This window comes from Phyllobates terribilis, unplaced genomic scaffold, assembly GCF_046119375.1.
Source record: "Phyllobates terribilis strain yellow unplaced genomic scaffold, ASM4611937v1 Scaffold_1__5_contigs__length_1240528914, whole genome shotgun sequence".
Lineage (NCBI taxonomy): Eukaryota > Metazoa > Chordata > Amphibia > Anura > Dendrobatidae > Phyllobates > Phyllobates terribilis.
Window position 1 is genome coordinate 212,470,955 of NW_027362761.1, and position 12,640 is coordinate 212,483,594.

At 40.4% G+C, this 12,640-nt stretch overlaps 1 protein-coding gene across 2 annotated transcripts in view; it reads right to left on the bottom strand.

Annotated features, from left to right (window-relative positions):
- Positions 1 to 12,640, bottom strand: part of FANCC (FA complementation group C) — a 269,767-nt gene that overhangs the window by 86,370 nt on the left and 170,757 nt on the right. The gene's annotated exons all lie outside the window — the stretch shown is intronic.

Consider the following 12,640-nt stretch of genomic DNA (forward strand, 5'->3'; position numbering starts at 1 on the left):
ATCAATAACCAACGTTTCAGCACGACAAGAATAGAAAAGGTCCGCAAAGCTCTGCGCCTCCGTCCACTCACCAACAGGTAAACCTTGAAGAAGCCTATACACAGCCGAAACGTTGGTTATTGATTTCTGTTCTGCATGGGTCGAAGTAACTTCATCAGCTATTGCTTCAACATAGTTAAAATAGATCAATAGTACAAAACTAATATAATAAACTTTGCAATATGCCTTATCATGTAAATGTACATTTTTTCTCCACTTATGAGCTAGTTCCCCCCCACCTTCAAACTCTTCAATTATTTGAAATACAGCTAAAACTCATCTATCTAAAAAAAAATTGGACTGCCAGCTCACTGAGGTAAAGGATTACAGCTGTCCATTGAAGTCTATGGAATTGGTGGAGGAGGAGCAAAGTGAACAAGATAGAGGCACAGACACATATAGACCCATGCCACAGCTTACTAGTAAGTGTTTATCTCACCCCAGTGGTAAGGGACGCTCTATTACGTCCTTCATGCTTCTGCTGCTCCTGAACATGGGCTATATAGAGTCATGGGAGCAGGAATGTCTCTTACATATGTGTGTTTTTCAATATGACAACACCAGGCGGCATGTTGCATGTGCTACTGTGAGCAGTGTGCATGGTCTAAATGTGCTACCATGGCCTGTAGCGTCTCCAGACTTGTCTCCCATTGAACACATCTGGGACCACATCAGTCGGCAATTGGAAAGGGAGCAGCCAGCAGCGAATCTTGATAGTTTGCATGCAAAAATGCATTCAGCGTGGCAGAATGTTCATCAGATACCATTAATAAACTCGTTGATAGCAGCTAAGTGTGTGTGTTCATTTATGCGCATTGCACTAATACTCTGTACTGAATAAACTGAGATGATCTAAAACTTTTGTTTCCATTTATCATAATTTGCATATAATTATTATGCCTATTAATCATGTGATTTACATAATTCTATGACTTTTGGTTCTTGGGGTTGTAATTTGAATGTTGAGGAGTGTGTGTATATACACAGATTCAGAAATATTTGGACAGCGACAAAAATTTTGTCATTTTAGCAGTTTACCAAAACATACTCAAGATAAGGTTATATAATCAATATGGGTTTAAAGTGCCGGCTCTCAGCTTTAATTTCAACGTATTCACATCCTATTTGGAGTACGAGTTTAGGAATTACAGCTCTTTAATATTTAGCTGCCTCTTTTTAAAGGGACCAAAAGTAATTGGACAATTATCACTAAAGCTCTTTAATAGGCCTTTCCCTTATTAATTCATCATCAATGAAGAAGGTAAAAGGTCTAGAGCTGATTCCAGATGTGACATTTGCATTTGGAAGTTGTTGCTGTGAACCCACTACATGTGGTAAAGGGAGTTCTCAATGGAAGAGAAACAGACCATCAGTAGACTGAAAAAACAAGAAATCCATCAAATAGATAGCAGAAATGTTAGAAGTGGCCAAATCAGCAGTTTGGTACATTCTGCAAAACAAGAGCGCACTGGTGAGCTTGGGAACTCAAAAAGGCCTGGACGTCCACAGAAGACAACGGTGGTGGATGAGAGCAGAATATTTTCCATGTTGAAGAAAAAACCCTTAACACCATCCACCGAAGTGAAGAACACTTTCCAGGAAGTAGAGGAAGAAGGTGTTTCAGTATCTAAGTCTACCACAAAGAGAAGACTTCATGAGAGCAAATGCTGAAGTTTCATCACAACGTGCAAAGTATTAATCAGCCTTAAAAATAGAAAGGTCAGATTATACTGTCAAAAACAAACATCTAAACAAGCCAGTCCCAGGTCTGGAAAAGCATTCTTTAGACAGATGAAAGTAAAATCAACTTGTACCAGAATGATGGGAAGAAGAAAGTATGGAGAAGTCTTGGAACTGCTCATGAGTCAAAGCACATCACATCCTCTGTAAAACATGATGGAGGCAGTGTGATGGCATGAGCATGCATGGCTTCCAATGTCACTGGGTCACTAGTGTTTACTGATGATGTAACAGAAGCAGTTGGATGAATTCGGAAGTGTACAGGGCTATACTTTCTGCTCAGATTCAACCAAATGCAGCAAGGTTGATTGGACGGTGCTTCACAGTACAGATGGACAATGACTCAAAAGATACTGCGAAAGCAACCCATGAGTTTTCTAACCCCTTAGTGACAAAGCCAATTTTGACCTTAATGATCAAGCCAATTTTTTTTTTAAATCTGACCAGTGTCACTTTATGTGGTAATAACTCTTGAATGCTTTAGATATCCCAGTGATTTTGAAACTGTTTTTTTTCTGACACATTGTACTTTATGCTAGTGGTAAAATTACGTTGAAATGTTTTGCGTTTATTTGTGGAAAAAAAAAAATCAGAATTTTCAAAATTTCAATTTTTATATCTTTAAACCAGTTAGTTATGCTGTACAAAATTAATAAGTAACATTTCCCATATGTCTACTTTAGATGTAAGTTTTTTAAATGTCATTTTATTTTATTTTGTTAGGATGTTAGAAGGGTTAAAAACTTACAAGTAATATTTTATTTTTTCACGAAATGTACAAAACCTGTTTCTTCAGGGACCTATTCAGATTTAAATGGAATTTGAGGGGTCTAGATATTGTAAACTCCCCAAAAGTGATACCATTTTAAAAAACGCATCTCACAAATACTACAAAACTGCTATCAGGACATTCTTTAACCCTTCAAGTGCTACACAGGAATTAATGCAAAATGGAATGAAAAAAGCTATTTTTTCCTCTAAAATGTTGCTTTAGCCCCAATTTTTTCACTTTTATTAGGGTAGCATGACAAAATGGACACCACAATTTGTTACCCAGTTTCTCCTGAGCACAATATTACCGCTCAATGTGGTCAGAAGCCTCTGTATGGACAAATGGCAGGGCTCGGAAGGGAAGGAGCGCCACTTGAATTTGGGAACATAAATTTGGCTAAAATAGATTGCTGGCATCACGTCGCATTTGCAGGGCCCCTTAGTTGTCTCAACAGCAGAACCCCCCTAGATGTGACCCTATTTTGGAAACTACACCCCTCAAGGATTTTATTCAGTGAACATTTTGAACTTACAGGCACTGCACAAAAATTGATAACATTTTCATTTTTTTTTTTTTACGAAACTGTTGCTTTAGCCCCAAATGTATCACTTTTGAAAGAGGTAATACGAAAAAGTGGATCGCACAATGTTACGCACTTTCTTCTGTGTGTAGCGATACCCCACATGTAGTCAAAAGTTCTTTTTACACGCACGGCAGGGCTCAGAAGGGAAGAAGGGACATTTGGTATTTGATATGTAAATGTGTCTGGAATAGATTGCAGACACCATGTCTCATTTGCACAGGCCCTGAGGTACCAAAACAGCAGAAACTCAAACAAATGACCCCATTTTGGAAACTAGACCCATCAAGGAATTCATCTAGGGATTTGTTTGGAATGTTGAACCCATAGGTGCTTCATAGAAATTTTTAGAACTTTTAGAAACACCCCCATATGTGGCTGCACACTACTGATTGAGCACACAGCAGGGATTATAATGAGCGCTACTTGGCTCTCAGAACGCAGATTCCATTTGAATAGATTGTGGGCTCCATTAGCCGAACCCCTGAGGAGCCAGATCAGCAGAAACACCCTAAAAGTGACCCCATATTGGAAACTTCACTGTTTAAGTAATTCATCTGGGGGTGTACTGAGTATTTAGAACCCAGAGGTGTTTCACAGAATTTTATAACGTTGAGAAGAGGAAATAAAATTTTACTGGTAAAAATGTAATATTTTTATTTGCCGCAAATTTGTCAGTTACACAAGGGTAAAAAGGTGGAAATGGACCCCACAGTTTATTGTGCAATTTCTCCTGAACACAGTGTCATAAAAAACTACTGTTACTACATGTCAGGGCTGAAAAGGAAGGAATGCTATTTTAGTTTTGGAGCACAGATTTTGCTATGATAGTTTGTGGGCGACATTTGCGGAGCAAGAACAGCAGAAAAACTGCAGAAATGATCCTATTCTAGAAATTACACCTCTCAATGAATTCATTTATGGCTACAATGACTATTTTGTAACATTCACGGCAGGCTTTTTTTTCAGAAAATTGAAACTCTGCCAGTTTAGTGCTCATACATTGTGCCCCGATACAGAGTAGAGCCGCCATATATTGCAGCACTCCCATACATTGTGCCTAGCTTATGCGTCTTCAGATATGCACTGCGTAAATTAAGTGCCCTCTTCCCGCTACCAAACATGTAGCCATTTACTGCAGTTTAGGCACAGTGGGGCTCCGAAAGAGTAGGGATTTGATTTAGGAGTGCAGATTTCACTGGATTTAATTTGAGGGGGTGGGAGCAGTGTCATTTTCCCAGAGTCTTTGTTCTAACAGTAACGTGGAAACCCCATATATTTACAGTGACTGATGACAGACCTGAGTGGGGACTGCTTTTGTGCAGGATAAATTAAGGTTTTAATTGATAACCTTTTGGGCACATAACATTTTTTGATCGCTTTCAATATAATGCTGGGATCACATTCTTGTATTTTGCACTGAGCACTTACGTCGGGGTTTCCATATAAATCCCACAAAAATGTGATTCAACCCCGATGTAATCACTCACTATGAGGTAGATGGGAGTCACTTTGGACTTCGTTTGGCGTCCAAAATCTCACAGTGTTACGATGAGCTCAGTGGATTCACTTTCAGTTCACCGTGAGAAACTGCAGCGAGCGGGCCCCTGAACTCACTGAGCTCAGTGCAACACCGTGAGATTTTCTTCTCACTGTGCTAGCAGTGATCTCACTGAGGTCAACGCAGTTCAGGGACCCGCTCACTGCAGCTCATTCTCCTGTTCTTTTTTAGTATGAATCATGTCACTGTTCATTCTGAAGAGCACATGTCTCACAGATGGATTACGGCGTGGGACAGTATGGATTTTTTCCACTTCGGACAGGTGAGGAATATTACTTTTTATTTTGCTTTTTTTCTTCAGGTGACAATGGCTTTATTGGATTAAGCATTAAAGTGAGTATAAATTAACTTTTATTTTCTGTTTTTCACAGGGGACATTGGCTTCAATGGATTAGGTGTTAAGGTGAGTATAACTGCGTTTTTTATGCTTTTTAATAAATGTTTAAACATGGTGCTGACTTTTATTTCAAATAAAGGATTGTATTCAGGCTGTGTTTATTTCCCAACTTTTACTATTGGGTTAGTAATGGGGGCGTCTTATAGACGCCTCTCCTTTACTAACCCTTGGGCTTCATGACAGCTGACATGAACCCAAACCCTATTACCCCACTTGCCACCGCACCAGGGCAAGTGGGAAGATCCGAGGCTAAGTGCCAGATTTGGCACATCTTATTGATACACCATTTCTGAGGCCGCTGAAGGCTGAAGTTTTTAGCCTCGGAGGGGACCAGTATCTATGGCCCCTTCGCTGGCTATTAATATCAGCCCATAGCTGTCTGTTTAGCCTTTGCTGGGCAGAATTTATAGGGGGACTCTAAGTCAATATTTTTCTGGGGTCCCCCTGTAATCTAGCCAGTAAACACTAATCAAACAGCTGTGAACTATTAATAACAAGAGAACATTTTTGGCTAATGGCCCTTTCCCTGGCTAGTAATATCAGAAAGGTTAGAAATAATTGGCGAGAGCCCATGGCATTTATTTTATTTAATTTTACACAGCATGTACACAGTGCTGAATACAATTCCCATCATTGTCTCCTGCTCACCCTGATCTCAGCGTGAGTAGGGGACAACGATGAGAGCAGCCTTCAGTGGCAGTGCCTGGGATCAGCACGAACTGTAATGCTTTTCTCAGGCGCCAGTACGTGTCACACGGACGGCACGCGGATGTCACACATGTACATATGGATGGCACACCAGTACTGCTTTTTCCTGTACAGGAATAACCAGGACTTGTGAAGGAGGCCTTATAAAGTGTGATTCAGTTAAGGTTGCTGTAAGAAAGTCTGGGTCAAGAAAGGAAGATGCTTCATGACATCAAGCGCCCTCTTCTTCCTCACTTCACTCTACTAAAAAGGTTTCTGATGCTTTTAGAACCAGCACTTCTTCTGTTTGTGGTACTGGACTGTATTGCAGATGGAATGTTAGGATACTGTAAAGTCCACTCCTTTTGCCTTGAAACTCCTTTCCTAATGGGGGGGGGGTACAATGCAGAAATAGCAATTGCTAGTGTGATTGTTTGGCTCTTTCCAGATTATTGGGACTGCAAAATGCATAGTTTGCCTCTTCTTATGCAGCCACTAAGTAAGATGTGATGCACATCTTTTGAAGCATGTGTGGAGCCCAACTCTTATCCTGATCTCTTATTCTGCAGCCTAAATACAAGTTGTAGGCATTCCTTATCATGGTAGTCAAGTTTCGCCTTGGTGACGCAAAAGTGGCTTCTCATATTTAGCAAAAACTATTTGCTTTGTTAATGCAAGAAGGAGGCATACAGTGGCAAGTAAAAGTTTGGGCACCCCTGGTCAAAATTACTGTTATTGTGAACAATTAAGCAAGTTGAAGATGAAATGATCTCTAAAAGTCCTAAAAGTTAAAGATGACAAATTTAATTTGTATTTTAGGCAAAAAAAACTTTTACATGCTACTGTATCTGAAAAAACATAGAAACATGTTAATATGCTAAGAAATCCTAAAACTGTATACCTTACACAGAGAACATTTAGAAAAGTAGGTGATGCACCTGTAATTAGGATTACGTAACCGAAGCAGAGTTGGCGTTTTTTGATTGGTCACCCTAAAATGATAGAATATTGAAGGCTCAATAGACTAAATAGATGATGTAATGGACTAGCTACTAACAATGCCATAATGATGATGAAATAATAGACAATTTTTCATAAAGCCTGCATGAAAAGTGTCATAAGTAATTACAACCTCCTCTGGATCTTGAAAATTAGAGGCAATCAGCAAATTTAAGTGTCTTATTTGTTTTCCGCACCAGAAAGTTTGTTCAGTTAAACTGTTTTCGTCTCAGAACCAAATTGGCTGTAGAACAGTGTTATCTGTACTTTTTTTTGTTTTAACAACAAAAGCGGTTTTTTAGTGGTAAAATGGCTTTTCGTTATTTTTGTGTGCTTTTTTACATATTTTAGTTTACTTTTTTACTTAGTCCCACTGTGGGACATGTATATTTCCTACTTTGATCACTAGTTTCATGCATTGCAGTACTTGTGTACTGCAGTGTCTGATACCTGTCAGTAACTCACTGACTGTGCTTGTTAGACTCTGCTTATAGCAGGATCTAACAGGTCACAATATCCTGGAGTCATCAGATGACCTCAGGGTACCAAATCAACCATCGAAACCTGCATTTACGATAGTGGGGGTCTGATGGTGCCAAAGGTGATCTTTTAAACCCCCTTTTAACCACTTAGATGCCGCTATCATGATTGACAGTGGTTTTTAAGGGGTTAATTGGTTTCAATTGGTTCCAAAATTGGTCGGGGCCAATGTCGCAGGGTGTCAGCTGTCGTATACACCCTGCGACTCTGATTGCCGTTTTAAAACGATGATGGGGGAGTAAGGCCCCTTAACAACCACGGATTTAATTCATATCAGAAGTTTTTAAGGCAAAGAAGTGAAATATTCTGCAATGCCCAAGTCAATCACCAGATCTCAATCCCATTGATCATGCATTTCACATGTTTAAGGCAGAACGAAACCTTAAAGGCAAAAGACCCACAAACAAGCAACAACTGAATTCAGCTACAGTAAAGGCCTGGCAAACATCACAAAGGAGGAAACCCAGTGTTTGGTGACATCCATGGCTTCCAGACTTCAGACAGTCATTGCCTGCAAAGGATTCTCTACAAAGTATTAAAAATGAACATTTTATTTATTGTAAAGTTAATCTGTCCAATTACTTTTGAGCATGAAATCAGGAGGCTGTAGCATCGGCGTCTCTGCCCCCTGCCAGGCAGAGACGCTGTCCCTCTCACCGCCGCGCTCCCCGCCCCAGCGTCCTCCAGCGCTCCTTTTCCTGCTTCTGCTGCCGGAGCACGCAGCTTCCCAGGCACTGTGCTTAGGGCGAGCGTGCGCTCCCTCTTAAAGCAGCCGTGCGCGCCGCCCTAAGGAGTCCCCCGGCCAATTGCCAGAGGTCCTCCCATATATAAGGCAGCTCCTCCAAAATGGAGGTGCCCGAGCAATAGTTGTTGCACAGTGTACTTACCTCTGCTTCAGCCCTCAGGTCCCGCTGCTAGCCTGACTACTAGTCCTGCCCGCCAGCCTGACTACCAGTCCAGTCTGCCAGCCTGACTAATCTCCAGCCCGACAGTCTGTCTATGGGCTTTGCCCGCCTGCTTACCTGGAAGCACCTGCCCGCTACCTGCCGTGCCTACCTGGAGGCTCCTGCTTGCTACCTGCAGTGCCTACCTAGAGGCTCCTGCCTGTCACTTGCCGTGACCACCTGTCAGCCTACCTGGAGGCCCCTGACCGTCACTTGTCGTGACCACCTGACAGCTTACCTAGAGGCTCCAGCCTGTCGTGTCTGCCAGTCCATCCACCCGGATCACTCGTCAGCCTGCCTGCTGTGCCCATCTGCAATACCGGTCAGTCCCTGCCATCTGTACCCTGGGAGTCACCTGCTCCCTTACAAGGTTGTCCCCAGAGTAGCACCTGGTCCCTCTGCTCGGATCCTCCCTGGTCACGGAGTCGATTGAGCCGCCGTACGACCTAGGTCGCTCCGAGTGGATACCTAGTTACAACCCTCTGGGTCCCTCCTTGCACCGCCGCACAGAGGTTCCAACACCCGGATCCGTAACAGAGGCTTTGTAGAAAAATTGTTGCAATTCCTAAACGTTTCACAGGATATTTTTGTTCAACCCCTTTAATTAAATCTGAAAATCTACACTTCAATTACATCTCAGGTGTTTAATTTTAAATCTAAATTACTGTTATGCAGAGCCCAAATCACAAAAACATTCGGTCACTGTCCAAATATTTCTGGACCTAACTGTATACATTACATACATATACAGATATACACACGGTATGACAAAATCTGGTACAGCATTTTCATAAAATTATTCTAATTTTACATGTTGAAACTGAAACATATAAGACATGAAGTAAAGCAATGTAAAACGAAACCATCAACATCCAATAATCTACCCACAAGGACTCCATACCATATACTTTCAATATTTGTCAGTACCTTATATGAATGCCTGAATGACCAACTCATGTCAGACAAAACTCTGGATGCTGACATTGGCTGGTCACTAGGTTTACAAAAAAGACTAACTTAGACCAGGTCCTTCTATTTTTTACATTGTGTATTCATAAGAGGATGGATATCCCATGCCATGATATCAACACTTTGGATAACATTTTTCCTTATATATTGCTTTTCTCCTATTTTAACATTTCATGTAAACAAAACGAAACTTTACTAAACTCTTTAATATGCTACTGATTTCTTATGTACAGTAATCATGTGTAGTCTTTTTGTCAGATTATAGGTTTGTGGTCTCGACTTTATTTTGTCTTTAGTTTTTTGGACAGCAAGTAGATATCTAATACTTCCTATAAGCCATATTGGCTCTCAAGGGGCTAGTTTCTGCGACATCTAGTTACCTAACATGTCCTTTCTCTGTATTACTAAGCTGCCATCAACATCAAGAACAGCAACAGAACATTGCAATTTCTCTCACGGTGCAGTAATGTCCTTTAGGGTATGTGCCCACGTAGCGTTTTTCAAGCGTATATGCTGCGGAATTTCCGCAGTGTAAATGCTTGTGAAACGCTATGTAATCCGCCCCCCATGGTCCCCAAGGGGATTCCGCAAGTTCAATGCCCATGCTGCGGATTTTTCCGCAGCGTTTTTGATGCGCGGGAAAATCCGCAGCATGTCCATTAATTTTGCGTTTCCGCAAGCGGAATTGCCTTTGCAGTGCAATAAAAAACGCAAGGCAATTCCGCATGTGGAAATAGCGTGATAAACGCACAATAAACGCGTGCGGAATTAAGCATGCGTTTATCCGGGAGAGGACATGCAGAAATGAAGCAGAAAATTTCTGCTTCATTTCCGCAGCGTGGGCACATAGCCTTATTCAACTTTGTACAGTATGAAATACGATCTATTTGTGACCAAAGGTGTGGTCCTCTGTAATATATAGCTGACACCCGGATGCAACATGTGGTTACATTCTTGGATACTATGATCATTAGTGAATGTGGCCTCCAAACGGTGACAGAGAAAAAGGGGTCTCCCCATGTCACCTCACTGCTCCCACTTTATACAATCTCGCAGTAGCCATGTTTTGCTTTGGCATCCAGGGGCCTAACAATGGCCCCTATCTTTGCCATTATTACTACACAACATAGAATACATATTACCTTGAAATATATAATTACAGCAGTATATGGTATAAGACAGGGTTCCCCAACTCCAGTCCTCAAGGCCCACCAACAGGTCATGTTTTCAGGATTTCCTTAGTATTGCACAGGTGATGGAATTATTGCCTGTGCAGGTGATGCAATTATCACCTGTGTAATACTAAGGAAATCCTGAAAACATGACCTGTTGGTGGGCCTTGAGGACTGGAGTTGGGGAACCCTGGTATAAGAGATCTGATCTTGTAGGACGTGAAAAAAAAAGTTCAGAAAGAGAAAAGAAAAACACAATGCCAGATTTGCAGTTTTTTTGATCATCCCGTGCACTCCATAAGAATATCAATAAAAACAATAACTTATCCTGCAAAAAACAAGCCCTCGTAATCAGTTGATTGAAAAAAAATTCTGGCTCTCAGAATAATTGGGTCAAAAAAATTATTTTCTTTAAAATATTTTGATTAAGTAGTAAAACATAAAACTATATAAATGTGGTGTCTCAATCATATTGACACACAAAAAAATATATAATTACTGTACTAGAGCAGGTGCAGAGAAGAGCAACCAAGGTTATTAAAAGAAAGGGTGGACTGCAATACCAAGACAGGTTATCAAACTTGGGGTAATTGTCCATTATGTATGAAGATTCAGTACAGAGATGTTTCTATTTATCTTTTTACATTCAGGCAATGATGATGAGATGGCATACTCTACATCTACAGGAAAGAAGGTTTATTCATAATCTCAGACGGTGATTCTTTACTGTAAGAGCAGTGAGACTATGGAACTCTCTACCACATGTGGTGTAATGGTTCATTCACTACAAAAGGACAAGGAGGTCCTGAATACGTTTCATGAAAAATATAATGTTACAGGTTATAGGTACTAGATTCTGCGATGGGACATTTATCCAGGGAACTAGTTTGATTGCCATATTTGGAGTCAGAAAGGATTTTTTTCTCCTATCAGTGGGCAATTAGCATCTGCTTCATGGGGTTTTTGTCTTCCTCTGGATTAACATGTTAGGGTATGTGCACATGTTCAGTATTTGCAGCAGAAAATCTGCTGCAAACACTGTAGTGAAGGCAAGAAAACCACTGTGTATAGAATGAACATTTAAAATCGTGTTTTTGATGCGTTCTTTTCCCATTCATTTGAATCTGCTACAAATCTGCAAAGAAAGAATAAGCAGCATGTACGTTAGATTTCAGAAATCTCAATCACATTGCCGGTACAGTAAAACGCTGAGTTTTTTAAGCAAAGATGAGCAGAAAAAATGCGGGAACAATGCAATGCGTCAACATACCCCCAAGTCATAGGTTGAATTTAATGGACTTGTGTCTTCTTTCAAGCACAAAATTTTGAACACACGTAAAAATGAAATAAAAAATAAAAACAAAAATTATGCAGAGCTGTTTTTTTGAACCTCCCCCACCTCAAAAAATGAATAATTGTTTTTCAATACATTGCATGTACATCAAAATCTTTCCAACACCTGTCGGATGCAGGAGTATGGAGCAATCTCAGGAACTGAGCAGACACCATAACAGCACTGGACTAGAGTGAGCTCTGATTGCTGCTCTTTAACTATTTAAATAACACTATCAAATCTGCTAAAACCATGCATGGTAGAGAAATAGAGTAAAAAAATGCTGTAAATAATAGTAACATCAACCCATAGTCGAAAAAGAAAATAAAGAAGCAAATTTAGCCAACTATATCTGGAGACAAGGAGGAGGTAGACAGAGGCCCAACGCGTATCGCCTCACACACCGGCTTCGTCAGCTCCTGACATATCGCGATATGTGTTGGGCCTCTCCTTCCACCTCCCCCTTGTCTCCAGATATGGTTGGCTAAATTTGCTTATTTTCTTCTTCACCTATGGGCTGATGTTACTATTATTTACAGTGATTTTTTCCCTCTAGTTCTCTACCAAGCAGGTTTTTCTATCTTGACCAATATCACTGTTGCAGTTTCACACTTCCAGCATTTTCTTTCTTTTCTTATTCTCTCGTCATCCCTTTTTGAAACCTTATATTTATTACATGCCAATTCTTCAAATATTGAATTTGCCTTGTATTATATTTACATTCTTGGGGATATTGTTTTTTTTTATTTTTTGTGTTCCAACGACATATCTGTACCCATTTTTTTTGTTTGCAGACATGGTCTATTCTTGTCCATTATCTTGGGCTGAGATACGTTATCATACACATGTTTGGGTTTTTAATTGTTCTTAATTTCTCTTATATGTGTTCTCTTTTTCTCATAATGAA